Below are 16,868 nucleotides of genomic sequence, written 5' to 3' on the forward strand. Positions count from 1 at the left end.
GCATCCGTTTTGCCAACTGAAATTGGGGATAATAATACCTGCTTCTCCTTACTTAATAGGAATGTGAGGATAAGATAAGAAGCAGCCTAGCCTAGTGGAAAGGGTACGGGTTTGGAAGTCTGAGGACCTTGGTTCCAATTCTGCCACTGCCACTTGTCCACTGTGTGACCTCGGACAAGTCACTTCACTTCTCTGGGCCTCAGTTGCCCCTTCTGTATAATGGGGATTAAATGCTATTCCCTCCTACTTAGACTGGGAGCCCCATGTTGGAAATGTCCTGTGTCCAACCTGATTAACTTGTATCAGCCCCAGCACTTATAACAGTGCTTGGCACATAGTAAGTTTTTAACTAGTACCATTATTATTAGTATTGTTATGATTATAAGGTAGCTGAAGTGATAACCCTCTGCTTTAATAAACAAAATGCTTAAGTCAAGGTTTTACCAAGTACTGGATAACCCTTCTTCATTTTTTGTGTTATGTAGGGACACAGACACAAAAACACATACCTGCACACACAGACACATGCATAAACACACACACACACACACACACACACACACAAAAAAAAAATCAGGCTAGGTGAATGCTACCACCTAAACTCTCTCCTCTGTGTTACTGTAGTATCCTCAAGGCCCATAAAAACAATGGTGCAAGAGCTCTTTGAGGTCCCCCATTACCTCTGCATATTATCCTCTGCCTTCCTCACTTTCAGTCCCTGCCTCCACTGATAGATGAGAGTCCAGAGCTGACAGTCGCGGAGAGCATGGAAACCAGCTAAAAAGCCAACGGCATAATTATAGTGTGGGTACCGCCTGCCCACACGGCTCAAGGGGTATCTGTGTTGCTGACAATTATAGACTTTGGATGCCTTGAAGAAATCATTCTTCCAAACTGCTACTAGGGTGAAAAAGACCTGTTCTGCTCTAACGTCTGGAGGCTTTAAAAGTTATTTTTGTCCTTGAAATCTAATAGGGGGCTATTGGTAATTATAGGAAAAGTAGAGTGGAAATGAAGGGTTTGGGGTTTTGTTTTTTCATATATATTTCCATATGACATTTTCAATTTCCTATTCAGTTAGCTACTGACCACTCCGACAGTAGATTACTTCAAGAAAAAGTAAACCATTTTAGTCTTTATTTTTATAACCTCCAGCGCTTCACTTGAAGGCATAAAGCAATAATTTTGCCCTTTCTTTTCCTAAGATATTTGTCTTGAGTAGCTGCATTTGTGGTCAGCTCCCAAATAAAGGAACACCTCAGGAATCTGTGTCAGGAAGAAACTTGGAAAAAGATTAAAAGTGAAGTGAGGGAGATCCAGGTGGGAAGAGAAATAGTTTTGAAGCAGTTAGTGAGGCAAGTTCAGGACCAAGAATGAAAATGGGGATGGAGGAAGGTATAAACGCAACAGGAAGTAAAATGTAGAATAGGCAATATTTAATTTGACTATTGAATTGTATGTGGTATTTAGTGAGCACTTACTGTGTGCAAGGTACTCTATACTAAACATCTGGGAGAGGACAATTCAGTAGAGATGGTAGACACGATCCCTGCCGTCAAAGTGCTTACAATCCTAGTGGATCACGTCTTGTGGACAGGAATTGAGACAACTGACTCTACTGTATTATACTCTCATAAGCATTTAGTACAGTGCTCTGTACCCAGTAAATTTTTAGTGAGTACAATTGATTGATTGAAGTGGCAATAAATATATTTCCAGGCATCCCAAGGGTCAGTTCTTGGTCACTCCCTTGGTGAACTCATTTGCTCCCACAACTTCAACTATCATCTCTACACTGATGACACCCAAATCTGCATCTCTGCCCCTGCTCTCTCTCCCTCCCTCCAGGCTCGTATCTCCTCCTGACTTCAGGGTATCTCCATCTGGATGTCTGCCCGCCATCTAAAACTCAATATGTCCAAGATTGAACTCGTTATCTTCCCTCCAAAACCCTGCCTTCTTCCTGCCTTTCTCATCACTGTCGACGGCACCACCATCTTTAGCATCTCACAAGCCCGCAACCTTGGCGTCATCCTCGACGCCGCTCTCTCGTTCACCTCACACATTCAATCTGTCACCAAAACCTGCCAGTCTCACCTCCACAACATCGCCAAGATCCGCCCTTTCCTCTCCATCCAAACTGCTACCTTACTGGTTCAATCTCTCATCCTATCCCAACTGGATTACTGCATCAGCCACCTCTCTGATCTCCCATCCTTCTGTCTCTCCCCGCTTCAGTCTTCACTCTGCTGCCTTGATTATACTTGTACAGAAACTCTCTGGGCATGCTACTCCCCTCCTCAAAAATCTCCAGTGGCTTCCTGTCAACCTACGAATCAAGCAAAAACTCCTCACTCTCGGCTTCAAGGTTTTCCATCACCTCGTCTCCTCCTACCTCATCTCCCTTCTCTCCTTCTACAGCCCAGCTCGCACCCTCCACTATGCCGCTAACCTCCTCACTATGCCTCATTCTCACCTGTCCCACCATGGACCCCTGGCCCACATCCTTCCCCTGGCCTGGAATGCCCTCCCTCCACACAACCGTCAAGCTAGCTCTCTTCCTCCCTTCAAAGCCCTACTGAGAGCTCACCTCCTCCAGGAGGCCTTCCCAGACTGAGCCCCCTTTTTCCTCTCCTCCTCCCCATCCCCCCACCCTACCTCCTTCCCCTCCCCACAGCACAGATTTATTACTCTATTTATTTTACTTGTACATATTTACTGTTCTATTTATTTTGTTAATGATGTGCATATAGCTTTAGTTCTATTTGTTCTGATAATTTTTACACCTGTCTACATGTTTTGTTTTGTCATCTGTCTCCCCCTTCTAGACTGTGAGCCCATTGTTGGGTAGGGACCATCTCCGTATGTTGCCGACTTTCACTTCCCAAGCACTTAGTACAGTGCTCTGCATGCAGTAAGTGCTCAATAAATACAATTGAATGAATGAATGAGTGAAGTCTACCTTCCTCCCATCGTTCTTCTGTACTGTATTCCTCAGTGTACTGGAACTGACCCTAAGGAATCCCATAACACAAGTTTTTAGAAACTTGAGCCAGAGAAATGATAGTCATGAGTGTGAGAATTCCTGTAGTTTCAGATCCTTGGTTCTGGAAGAAGCCATTTTTTCTCCAATTTACATAGAATGGTCATCCCACTTAGACTATCATCTCCTTGAAGACAGGGGTCATATTCATGTCTTCCATATTCTCTGCCTGTATACAATAAACATGATGAGGATAGTGATGTTGCTGCTGCAGTTACTTTTATTGCTGCTGCTGCTATTCAGTGATGATGAGGAGGAAAGGTGTTTGTTCATTCAATCGTTTTTATTGAGTTTACTGTGGGCAAGCACTGTTCTAAGCACTTGAGAGAGTACAATACAACAATAAATAGACACAAGCTCTGCCCACATGGAGCTTACAGTCTAGAGGGAAGACAGACATTAAAATAAATAAATAATTACAGATACGTACATAAGTGCTGTGGAGCTGAGAGGGTGAAAGAACAAAGGGAGCAAGTCAGGGTGAAGCAGACAGAAATAGCAGGAGATTAAAGGGGGGCTTAATCAGGGAAGGCCTCTTGGAGGACTTGTGCCTTCAATAAGGCTTTCAAGCATGTGGAGAGTAATTGTCTGTTGGATTTGAGGAAGGAAGGTGTTCAGTCCAGAGGCAGGACAAGGCTGAGGGGTTGGAGGCTAGATAGACGAGATGGAGGCACAGCAAGAAGGTCAGCATTAGAGGAGCAAAGTGTGCAGGCGGGGTTGTAATAAGGTGAGGCAGAGTGGGTAAGGTGATTGTTTCAATCACTTGGAAAACAATAAGTGGGAGGCTTATTTATTGGTAAAAAGGCCCATCTTTTTATCTGTTGGGGAGATTTAAGTGATGACTATACCAAATCCTCCTAAATAGATTTCAGTCTATTTCCAGTTATGTTGAAAGGAGGGGCTGTAGCTCTTAGTGATTTGGCTATTTGGGATTTTCTACTGTCATTTGGTCTGTCAAAGAGAGATTATGAAAGGAAAAGCTGTGTATGGCTAAGCTACAGGATAGTGCTTTAGGGCATAGAGAGTTACTTTTTCAATAATGGACCTGGAATCAATCAATCAATCAATCAATCATATTTATTGAGCACTTACTGTGTGCAGAGCACTGTACTAAGCGCTTGGGAAGTACAAGTTGGCAACATATGGAGACAGTCCCTACCCAACAGTGGGCTCACAGTCTAAAAGAAGCTAGGAGACACTACCAGAGTGGACAGCAGTATAGATTAAGGGGATTGGTGTCCGAAGCAGCTATAGAACCTGCCAGGTCTGTGTTAGCATACCCTTTTGCCCATGGCTAATGTAGTTGTCAGAGTCCCCGATGCCATTATATAAAGCTGAGTGTGACCCCATTGGTTCGGTCTCTCCAGTTTAACTGATCCAAACCTGGGGAAGAGCCTCCCCTATCCTCAGACTGGCTCCTTGGCACCAGTTTCTTAGACCAGAAGGACCTTCCCCATGGGCAAACTTGGGATTTGCCCCCATAACTGTGGGCTTTAAGCATGCCCCTTGGTATGGGTGGCTTGTAGCTGCCAGGAACTGTTTCTTACTCCATTTCCAATCAATCAATCACATTTCTTGAGTGCTTACTGTGTGCAGGGCACTGTACTAAATGTTTGGGAGAGGACAACACAACAATACAACAGACATATCCCTGCCCCTCTGCTAGAGTTTTTGTTAATATCCTCGCTCTGCATTCCTGAGGGTGTGGGGAATGGTTCTGTTAGTTTCACTTAAGGATCCCCAAGCATTTTACATACGAAAAAGCTTAATACCTTCTTCCAGATGTGGCCAGAGTGAGTCTCATTTGTGTTAGTGTGCCAAGGTCTTCATGTCTCCCGAGGAAGAGATGTGAATTGTTTATTTAGGGCTGTAGTGATGTACTAATTCTCTGTTTAGAGAGCTGGATGGGGTGGAATTTATGATAGTCCACATCTGCATCCCATTTCAGTCGACTAATGATTAGGCTCCAAAGCAGGGAGCATGATTCAAGGATTATGAGGGCGTTGGTGCACGTTTGTTGACATTAAAGCCATGAACCCATCCTAAAACAATCTGAATAGATTGTTGGTAACTTATATGTTGCCAACTTGTACTTCCCAAGCGCTTAGTACAGTGCTCTGCACACAGTAAGCACTCAATAAATATGATTGATTGATTGATTGAATAAATAATAGTAATAATAATAATAAATAATGAAAAGCATGGTGTTTCTTAAATTATTATGTGCCAAGCACTGTGCTAAGTGTTGAGGCAGATATAATGATATTAGACTGAACACAGTTCCTGTCCCACATGGTACTCACCATCTAAGAGGAGGAAGAAAATAAATTTAATCCCCATTATACAGATGAGGCACAGGGCAGAAGAAACAGCATGGCCTAGTGGATAAAGCATGGGCCCGGGAGTCAGAAGGACCTGGTTTCTAATCCCAGTTCTGTCACTTGTCTGCTGTGATCTTCGGCTGGTCATTTAACTTCTCTGTGCCTCAGTTTCCTAATCTGTAAAATGGGGATTAAGACTGTGAGCCCCATGTGTGACATGGACTGTGTCCAACCTGATTAACTTGTATCTACCCCAAGAGCTGAACACAGTGCCTGGAACATTATAAGTGCTTAACAAATACCATAAAAAAAGAGTAGTCAAGTTGCTTCATTCAATAATATTTATTGAGTGCTTACTGTGTGCAGAGCACTGTGCTAAGTGCTTGGGAAGTACAAATCGGCAACATATTACTTCCTCAAGAGCACGCAGTAGGTAAATGGCAGAGCCAGGATTAGCACCCAGGTCTCCTGACTCCCAGTCCTGTGCTCTTTCCACTAGGCTATTTTGCTTCTCTACAGGATTGCTAAGGGTTTACAATAGAAGACTGCTATTTCTCAGGAGGACTAAGGAAAACAGTAAAGCTCAAAGAGGCCTTGTAGAAGAGAGCAAAAAAATGGTCAAGACCATTAAAACAAACACTGGCCCACATGAGCTGGGTCCAAAGGGAATCTTGCAGCAGGCCAAATGAGAAGCAGATAGTGGAGTTGCCAGTGTCCTGCCTCCATCTTCCTCACTCTTCCACGCTTACATGTCTTGGGAATATGGGTTCATGGAGAGGGGTTATGGGGCAGGTGAAGTGGAGGAGAGGACAGTTGATAGGAGAGGAGAGTATATAAATCTCTGGATGCAGTGATAGATGGCAAGGTGGAATGGGGGTGAGGATGAAAAATGATCTGTGCAATGTGAATCTTATGAGTTTAGTAGACTGTTTGCAGCCCAGTGATCTTTGGAAACTAGTTTCAAAGCTACTTTCCATTTTGGCATTTCTATCCTTTCCTCATGCCTTTCTTCAAATAAGAATCAAGATACCACCCAAAAGGGAATAGCTCCAAGCAGGAAGGCCAGAAGAAGCATTTCAACCTATAAAACTTAACTGTAAAAAGATAATAATAATAGGAGACTCCCCTTCTCAGCTTGCCTCAGTGTTAGGTCTAGAAACACAGAAGGACTTCAAGATGCCTAGCCTCCCAGTCCATTCAGGGGGCTTCTGGGAGACAACAGGGACAGACCATGATCTGTCCTTGTGGACAGAGATCATGTCTACCAACTCTATTGTATATTGTACTCTCCCGAGTGCTCAATAAATGTTTGATTGATTGACTGGTTGGGCACAAGAGAAGCCAGTCAGTCAAGCGTATTTATTGAAGGGTCGTTGTGTGCACAGCACTGTACTAAGCACTTGGGAGAGTACAGTATAACAATTTTGTTATAAACAGACATATTCTGTGACCACAACAAGCAGTGTGCCCTAGTGGATAGAATCAGAAGGATATGGGTTCTAATCCTGGTTTTGCCACTCATCTGTTACATGACCTTAGGCAAACCACTTAACTTCTCTGTGCCTCAGTTACCTCATCTGTAACATGGGGGTTAAAAACTGTGAGCCCCATGTGGGACAGGGACCGTGTACCTACCCCAGCTGTTTGTACAGTGCCTAGACATTGTAAGTGTTTAACAAACACCATAAAAAAAAATCAGGGGATGGCATAGCTCACCTCAGTGAATAGCTTCAGGAAGATCAAAAGATGAAGTCACAAAGAGTGCATCAGGCACTGAAAACAGCCAAGGAACTGGTGTAGCGAAGGGCATTGTTTAGGTGCCATAGTATGGAATAGATTGTTAGTTATGCAAATACTTTATCCAGCTGCCTCTATGTGATGGAAAGGCTGTCAATAGCAAAGAACAGCTGTATCCACATCCTCATTGCACACTCCTATACACTCACATCCATACACACCCCCACACCTTAACACACATCTACCCATTCACACATTCTCACATAAGCATACACCCTCCCCCTGCAACACATATCTGATAAAATCATTTAGGTCAAGAAAGTTTAATTTACCTTTTTTACGAGGGGAAAATGGGTGATTTTAGAAAGTTGGCTTCTCACTGTATCAGAACGTTGAGCTTGATTCCGTATGTAAGTTAAAGAGGCTAGGGGACCCATCTATATCCCAGAATTAGGGCTGTATAGCTCACATCCCCTCAAAAATGATACTCAGAAATGATATCGTTGTGATTTATGACTCCCTGGAAATTTGGGGATATTTTTGAGCTAGAAGAGGACTGAAAACACCCGATCAGCCTGGGCAAGAGGAGAACACCACATTTACAGAGCCGATTTCATCCGCCTTTCAGAGAGATAGCTGAGTGTTTTTTTATCTACCCCAGAAGAGAACATGTTGGGGTGATTTGCTGGGCCGCCTGAGATTGTTTTGAACAATATGAGGAATCAGTGGTATTCAGGCCAAATTAAATCTAATTTACTTTACAAATTGCCAAACTATCCAACCTATTAAATCTGTTTATTAAAAAGCAGAAATGTCAGCCTGGGTCACATATTTCTGCCCCAGGATAATGAGACAAAGATGGAATCTTCTAATAGGTATAAATCATATTGGCTCTTTGAAGTCAAAGGCAGCCAAGGATTAGTCCTAACATTTCAGATAATAATAATAATAATAATAATGATAGCATTTATTAAGCACTTACTATGTACAAAGCACTGTTCTAAGCGCTGAGGAGGTTACAAGGTGATCAGGTTCATGGCAGATACAAGATTTGAACCTAGTCATCTGAATCCCGGGACCATGCTCTTTCCACTAGGCAACATTGCTTCCCTATGTGTGTACATGGAGGGTGGGAGGGCGGCATGGCACAAAATGCTGTTCTGGGCTCCAGAGTTTGGCCCTAAAACTCCTGATGGACCCATAACAAGTCTGCAACCCTAAAAAACATGCTTTCTCCATCCAGCCCAAACCATAAAAAGCACATTGGATGGGTGGAGAAGGGAGGGGTAAAAAATATTTTTCTGAAAATGTGTGTTTGCTCTGAGGGGTTTTTTTGTTGGGTTTTTTTTTGCATTTTTAAATTATTATTTTATTTTAGAATTTTGCTGCCAATGATTAGAGATGGAAGAATGAAGTGGTTGGCCCTTAGAATTCTCCCTTTTGTGAATAATGTCCTATAAGTAAGGCACAAAGAAAGCAGCTGCATGACATTTGAGGTAAAGTTACTCCTTCCAGCCTTGGGGTACAGAAATGAGGATGCCCTTGAAAAGAAGGGAAAGCTGCATAATATTTGGGTTTGCAGAAAAGCTTTAAATATCAGAAACTTTTTTTTTTCACAGACATGCCACATTTCAGCATAAAATATTCCTTAGTGGTCACCAGGCTTCCATTTTCCTGAGAATCTGAGATGGATTGGGAATTAACGCATTTGAGGAAAGAAATTTGAATAGTGGAACAACTAAACATCAGGAGGAAATCGTCCAGATATTCAAATTGAGATAAATGAATAGGCTTTTTGAAAAATAAATCTTTAGTTTTGTTTTCTTCAAGAAACAAGAACTTGTCTTCCTCAAATTGTTCCAGAGTTCATCTCATTCATCTGGAAAATATGCCTTTGAAAGGAACAAGTAGTAGAGTCTTACTCATTATCGTTTTATTTTTATGAGAGGGAATGAGGCAATTTTCGGAAACTGGCTTCTCAGTGCATCCGGATGTAGAGTTTGATTCCTTAAGTAACTTGAGGAGGCTACAGGATTTATCTATAATCCAGAATTAGGGCTATATTGCTCTCATCCTTTAGCAATGCCTTGCATGAAGCAGACATGTGTTTGCAACTTCAATCACACACTGGCCCATTTCCAACCTGAACTCAGAAGTCTTCCTTTATGATATATCACTTTCCACTCTCACAATATTTTCTCTTTGCCTGATGATGCTTGAATGTCAAATTTAGTTTTCTGAAAATATTATCAATCATGGTTTTGATGGTAAGGCACCAGAGCAGACTAACTGCTTTGTGTAGGTGCTAAGTGTTTAGTAGAGTTTAGAAGGAGGGAAGGGATTTGGTTTTAAGGAGGGGATGGGGGAGGGTATTCTGGAGGCTGGGTGGGGGAGTGAGGGGAATGGGAAGATCAGCGAGTTGGAAGAGAAAATGGAATGTGGGACGAAGGAGAGTCGATTGGCTCACCATCATCATTATCATCAACAATGAAATTGATTAAGCAGCTACGGTGAACAGAGCAAACTACCAGGTGCTTAGGGCTATGCAGAAAAAATTAAAGTCATGCAGCTTGCCCCAACAACCGTAAGTGCAGTGGGGAAGACACCCGTGGGGATAGTAAGGTAAGGAGTGCTAGCTGTTACTGAAAGGCCAATTGAATTCCAAAATTAGGAGTCTGGATTTCAACTCTTCAGAGAGCTTCCAACCCATCCATTCACCCAACTTTTGTTCCTTAAAATAAAACAAGAGTAGAAACTGGGTAAACCCTTGGGAAGGAAAAAAAAAGTCATTTTTGGTAACCTAAAGTGGGGAGATTGTAATTAGGAGTGATGGGAGGAATCAGAGCAAAGGACAATTTAAGCTGAATAGCAGGAAAATAAGTCCCGAACAATGAAGCTTATCCAACTGTAAAAAGGGATGACAGAGACAGATAGATGGCAGTCATTCATAATTCCTTTACTGGGAATTTGGTCTCTATATTTTAGATGATATCTCTCTCACACACACACACACACACACACACACACACACACACACAAACATAAATTCATCCAGAAATCACGAATCATGCCAAGGCACTCAAGAGTGTGTCCTCTTACAATGTTTTAATATTGACAGTTTACCGAAAGAAGGTCAGGACAATCTCTGAAGTTTTCTGGAGAGAGTTATAACTGTAGAATAGTTGTCCAGTGATTTGGTTAAGGGGCTAAAGAATCAAAATCCAGTAAAATTTTTGAATCAAACTGGAAGTCATTGCATGCATTTCTAGCTCTCTACGTATTTCCACAGTAAACCATCCCAGGACATGAACACATATTAAGATCCTTTTAATTGGACTGGAGACCAATTGATTGATGATATTTAGCTATTCTCCGACTGGAGCCAAAGAGGTAGGTTGGATAGTTTAAGGCATCTTCTATCCCAGGCATTTTGGAGACCATCTGTAAGACATGTAGTATCATAGTAAATCCTTTTTCTCAGTGTCCTTGAAAGAATTGAGCTAAATCCAAACAACACAAATATAACACAGGGAAAGACTAAATAGGCATAAACACCAAAAAGACCCAACCAAAACCCAAGATCACAATTGACTCCATATAACAAAAGTCTGGGAGTCAGAGAACCTAGTTTCTAATGCTGGGTGTGCCATGGGTCTGCTATGTGACTTTGGGCAACTCATTTCACTTCTCTGTGCCTCAGTTTCCTCAATTGTAAAATGGGATTCAATACCTGTTCATCATCATCATCATCAATCGTATTTATTGAGTGCTTACTATGTGCAGAGCACTTTACTAAGCGCTTGGGAAGTACAAATTGGCAACATATAGAGGCAGTCCCTACCCAACAGTGGGCTCACAGTCTAAAAGGGGGAGACAGAGAGCAAAACCAAACATACTAACAAAATAAAATAAATAGAATAGCTATGTACAAGTAAAATAAATAAATAAATAAATTAATAAATAAATAGAGTAATAAATATGTACAAACATATATACATATATACAGGTGCTGTGGGGAAGGGAAGGAGGTAAGATGGGGGGGATGGAGAGGGGGCCAAGGGGGAGAGGAAGGAAGGGGCTCAGTCTGGGAAGGCCTCCTGGAGGAGGTGAGCTCTCAGCAGGGCCTTGAAGGGAGGAAGAGAGCTAGCTTGGCGGATGGGCAGAGGGAGGGCATTCCAGGCCCGGGGGATGACGTGGGCCAGGGGTCGATGGCGGGACAGGCGAGAACGAGGCCCGGTGAGGAGATTAGCGGTGGAGGAGCGGAGGGTGCGGGCTGGGCTGTAGAAGGAGAGAAGGGAGGTGAGGTCGGAGGGGGTGAGGTGATGGACAGCCTTGAAGCCCAGGGTGAGGAGTTTCTGCCTGATGCGCAGATTGATTGGTAGCCACTGGAGATTTTTGAGGAGGGGAGTAATATGCCAAGAGCGTTTATGGACACAGATAATCCGGGCAGCAGCATGAAGTATGGATTGAAGTGGAGAGAGACACGAGGATGGGAGATCAGAGAGAAGGCTGATGCAGTAGTCCAGACGGGATAGGATGAGAGCTTGAATGAGCAGGGTAGCGGTTGGGATGGAGAGGAAAGGGTGGATCTTGCCAATGTTGTGGAGCTGAGACCGGCAGGTTTTGGTGACAGCTTGGATGTGAGGGGTGAATGAGAGAGCGGAGTTGAGGATGACACCAAGGTTGCGGGCTTGTGAGATGGGAAGGATGGTAGTGCCGTCAACAGAGATGGGAAAGTCAGGGAGAGGACAAGGTTTGGGAGGGAAGACAAGGAGTTCAGTCTTCGACATGTTGAGCTTTAGAGCTGTTCTCCCTCCTACTTAGACTGTGAACCTTATGTGGTACAGAGACTGTGTCCAACCTCATTATCTTGTGTATTCCCCAATCCTTAGTACTTAACAAATTTAATTTTATTGTTATTAGTAGTAATAATAATAGTATTATTGTCATTATTATTTAAAGGCCAGTTTGTTTTTGAAAGATGTGAATAGAAGGGGTATTAGCAGGGTGAGATGGGTGTTATCCTCAACTCATTTCTCTCATTCAACCCACATATACAGTCTGTCACCAAATTTTGGAGGTTCAACCTTCACAACTTCTTTAAAATCTGCCCTTTCCTAGCCATTCAAACTGCTACCATGTTAATACTGACTCTTATTCTATCCCACCTTGACTACTGCATCAGCCTCCTTACTGTCCTCACTGCCTCCTGTCTCTCCCCACATCAGTCTATACTGCACTCTGCTATCCAGATCATTTTTCTAGTAGTAAGTACTTAAGAAGTACTATTATTATTATAATTATTGCTTTTACTATTACTAAATAGAATCCTTGTTGTTTGGTTATTAAGACCTCTTCTTCAGTGCTTGTCTCCTACCTTGGGGCCGTTTCACTTTTCTTTTACTATGTGCCAAGTACTGGCCTAGTTCTTGGGTAAATACAAGATAATTAGGTTAGAGAGAGTCCCTGTCTTATTTGGGGCTCACAGTCTAAGAAACTCTTTGGGCACCCAACCAAAAGGGTTAGGGAGGGAAGAGAAATGAATTTCTGTTCCAGGTTCCAAATTAGGCTAGCCTCCCTTTTGAAGAGAAACGGGTCAGAAAATAAACAAAGCCAGTATTCTTCACTTCCTTGCTAGTGTCATTTATCACTTGCCTGAACCAGAGACTCTGTGGAAACATGCAAAGCACATCTGTTTTGGAGACCATATTAGGACTTTTCCAGCAATTGAAGGTTGAACAAGATGACCTTAGAGGCTCAATCCACCTTCACTGATGCCTCCAATGGGATGGCACTCATGTGCATGAATTGCTATGCAGCTGGTCGCCTCGAATGGTGTGTCACCAGTCTTGGAACTAATTTACTAACAAAGTATACGAGCCCCGGGTATGGTGATTTTATTTTCCAGATGTCTGAATTCCACCAGCTTCATAAATCATGAACACTGGGCTTGGGATAGCTCCTTGGTAACTCCATCAAGTAATGATGCTTAACGAGGTTAATTTTCTTTTCGAGAAAAAGAACCATGTTAGAGAAAGGAAAGTGATGTAACTACATCCTTGAAATTCATGTTTCTTCTAAAGAGGTGACGGTGGCTTGGCTTGATTTTTTTCGTCTAAGTCCTATATGGACGACTAAACCTTCCAATTTGTTGACCGGGAAAGTTGACAATAACCATTATTATACTAATGATAAGTGTGGTATTTATTAAGCATTTACATGTGCCAAGCACTGTGCTAAACATCAGGGTGGTAGTAGTAGTGGTAGTAGTGATGTTGGTTAAGCACTTGTGTGCAGAACACCATACTAAGTGCCGAGAAAGAATATACATGTGGGAAGTAGACATGGGCCCTGCCCCTTGAAGGACTTGCATTCTTTAAATAAACATGGAGGAGAGAACGGAAGACAAGCACAGTGGGAGAAAAAAAAAACATTAAACACTCAAATAGCATAAGGGACAAGAACAAATATGCAACTCACAAAATAAAAACAAAAGTCAGTGGGGAGCTGTGACTGGAAAGGCAAAATTTCATAGTCCCAGTGATTCAGAGTCTGAGGCACAGCTACAGTCACAGCAATTGCTTCTCCAGCCACTACCCTTCCTGTGGTTGTTTGAGGCCTTGGGCTGCAGGTGCTCTTTTCTCTCCTCCAGGTTGGGATAGAGTATGTTCGATGGTGAGGAGAGGAGCTGGTGTCAGTTTCCAGAGAGGCAGTGAGGATGGTGCCCAGATCATGATGGAGCTGTGGCAGTTGGGGAGGGAAAAAAAAAGGGAGCCAAGGGTATACAAGGAGGTGAGGCTGAAAATACCGCATGTTTCAATTGGCTCTGGTGGACAGAAGCCAAGAAGACTCAGCAGCTGCTTTTACTCCTGATCTGAAATGCACAGAGCATGCCAGGGGACTATGGTCTGGTTGGCCACTGTGGGTAGATACCCACAGTGGATAGATGAGCAGACTGGACACAGTCTTTGTTTCATATGGGGCTCATGGTCTAAAAGTGATGGAGAACAAATATTTTATCCCCAATTTGCAACTGAGATAATCGAGGCAAAGTAATGTTAAGTGACTTGCCCAAGTCACACAGCAGCAAGTGGAAGATTGGGATTAGAACCCAGGACTGCTGACTCCCTCCAAACACTCGCCTCCAGGCGGAAGAATGATCAACATGCCCAAGACAGATAACTATTTATTCTTGTGAATAGCTGTTCTGTGGGTAGCTTTCTGAGACAGATGAAGTAGAGATGTAGAGGGAAAGGCAAGGTACATTGTTAGTAATGGAAATAATGGTATTTTTTAAATGGTATTCGTTAAGCACCTACTATGTGCAAAGCACTGTTCTAAGCACTGGGGAGGTTTCATGGAGATCAGGTTGTCCCACAGGTGGCTCACAGTTTTAATCCCCATTTTACAGATGAGGTAACTGAGGCAGCTGCGTAGCTGGGATTTGAACCCATGACCTCTGACTCCAAAGCCCATGCTCTTTCCACTGAGCCACGCTGCTTCTCACCCACTGGGTGCAGTGCACGCTATTAAATGCTCAAGAAAGTAGAACAGAGGCACAGGACACTCCTCACAGTAGCTTAAACACTCTAATTGGGAAGATATATAAAAATATTTTATAATAGTGTAATCAGTAAAGAATTAATTGTATAGTTGATTCGACATGCATATGCAATCATATAAGGGATTTGAATACAACATATCCCTCTAGACTGTAAACTCCTTGTGGTAAGAGAATGTGTCTCCAATCTGTTATATTTGTACTCTCAAAAGCACTTAATATAGTGCTCTGCACATAATAAGTGTTCAACAAATATGACTGATCAATTGATTAGTCAAGCAATAGTATTTACAGAGTGCTTACTATCATAATCATAATCATAATTGTGATTTTTTTAAGTGCTCATCATGTGCCAAGCACTGTTCTAAGCACTGGAGTAGATACAAGTTAATCAGGTTGGACACAGTCCCTGGGACTCACACTCTTGATTCCCATTTTACAGATAAGGTAACTGAGGCCCAGAGAAGACAACTGACTTGCTCAAGGTCACACGGTAGACATGTGGAGGAACCATTCATTCATTCATTCATTAAATCATATTTATTGAGCGCTTACTGTGTGCACAGCACTGTAGTAAGCGCTTGGGAAGTCCAAGTTGGTAACATATAGAGACGGCCCCTACCCAACAATGGGCTCACAGTCTAGAAGGGGGAGACAGAAAACAAAACAAAATATATTAACAAAATAGAATAAATAGAATAGTTCTGTACAAGTAAAATAGAGTAATAAATCTGTACAAACATATATACAGGTGCTGTGGGGAGGGGAAGGAGGTAGGGTGGGGGGATGGGGAGGGGGAGAGGAAGGAGGGGGCTCAGTCTGGGAAGGAGGGGGCTCAGTCTGGGATCCAGGATTGGAACCCAAATCCTTCTGATTCCCAGGCCTGTGCCCTGTCACTGTACTAAGTGCTTGGGAGAGAACAATACAACAGAATTAGCCAACCTGTTCCCTGCACATAATGAGTTTACAGCCTAGAGATTGATGGATTGATTAGGGTAGTTGTCAAGCAGCACAACTATCACACTGTTGCCTCTGTTATAATCAGCATAGAACAGGGATCTGATCCATTGTGATGTTGATTATGCTTTTGTCCTTTAAAGACCCCAGGATTGGGGAACTCAGGCCACCATGTCCCTCCTTTATCTGTTTCAGGGCTTCTCTACCCTTACAGTGAAGAAACTCTTATTTAAGGAATCCTTCTGATTCCCAGGTCTGTGCTCTATCCATAATGCCATGTGATTGCAAAGGTATGCTTGCAGCAAATATAACACTGCCTCCATCCTCCATGTCAATGTTCAGGCTGTGATTTTTTTCTGGATATCTTCCCTGGAGTTCCGGCTAAAACTAGAAGAGCCTCCCTAAACTGCCAGCAGGAAGGAAATCCTGGATGAACCTTGAGTCCTGAATGGAATCTAAATATGTTGGGGATTCCTACAGCATGAGGGGAAAAAAACTTGGGCAAACCTCTTACCAGCCTTCTACATGTGAACTTTGAGTTTCCTTCCTCAGTCTGATCCCATTAAGAGCTGTACAGAGATCAATTTCGGCACAGTTACTGGGAAAGGAAGACAGTATGGCATAATGGATGTAGCACAGGCCTGGGTGTCAGAAGAACATGGGTTCCAATTCCGGCTCCGCTATTTGTCTGCTGTGTGACCTTGCGCAAGTCACTTCAGTTCTCTGTGCCTCAGTTACCTCATCTGTAAAATGGGGATTGAGGCTGTGAGCCCCACGTGGAACAGGGAATGTGTCCAACCAGATTTGCTTGTATCCACCCCAGCACTTATTACAGTGCCTGGTACATAGTAACTGGTTAACTACAATTATTATTATTATTAGACCACAGTGGTTCAACCCCAATCTATTTCCCCATGAGACTCAAATGCTAACAGAGGAAATCCTGCATAGCTCGTCCCACATCAAATAGCTCACACAAGGATTGCTGAAACTCATCCGTTCTTTGTATAAAAATGGCAGAAAAATGGACAAATCTTGTTAATCTTTCTGTTCACTGAAAAGGATATGTGTCTCAGTCACCATGGCATTAGCCTATCAAACTCTAGGCATTAGAGATGGGACATCTGGATGAAGATCCTACCTTTCAGATCCCCTGTCATTCATTTTCTCTACTATAAACTTTAAATATTTCAATACCCAGACTTGTCCAATGAGATTTATTTTTCACAAAGCTCCAGTAAGAGCTCTG

This window comes from Tachyglossus aculeatus, chromosome 3 (assembly GCF_015852505.1).
Source record: "Tachyglossus aculeatus isolate mTacAcu1 chromosome 3, mTacAcu1.pri, whole genome shotgun sequence".
Taxonomy (NCBI): domain Eukaryota; kingdom Metazoa; phylum Chordata; class Mammalia; order Monotremata; family Tachyglossidae; genus Tachyglossus; species Tachyglossus aculeatus.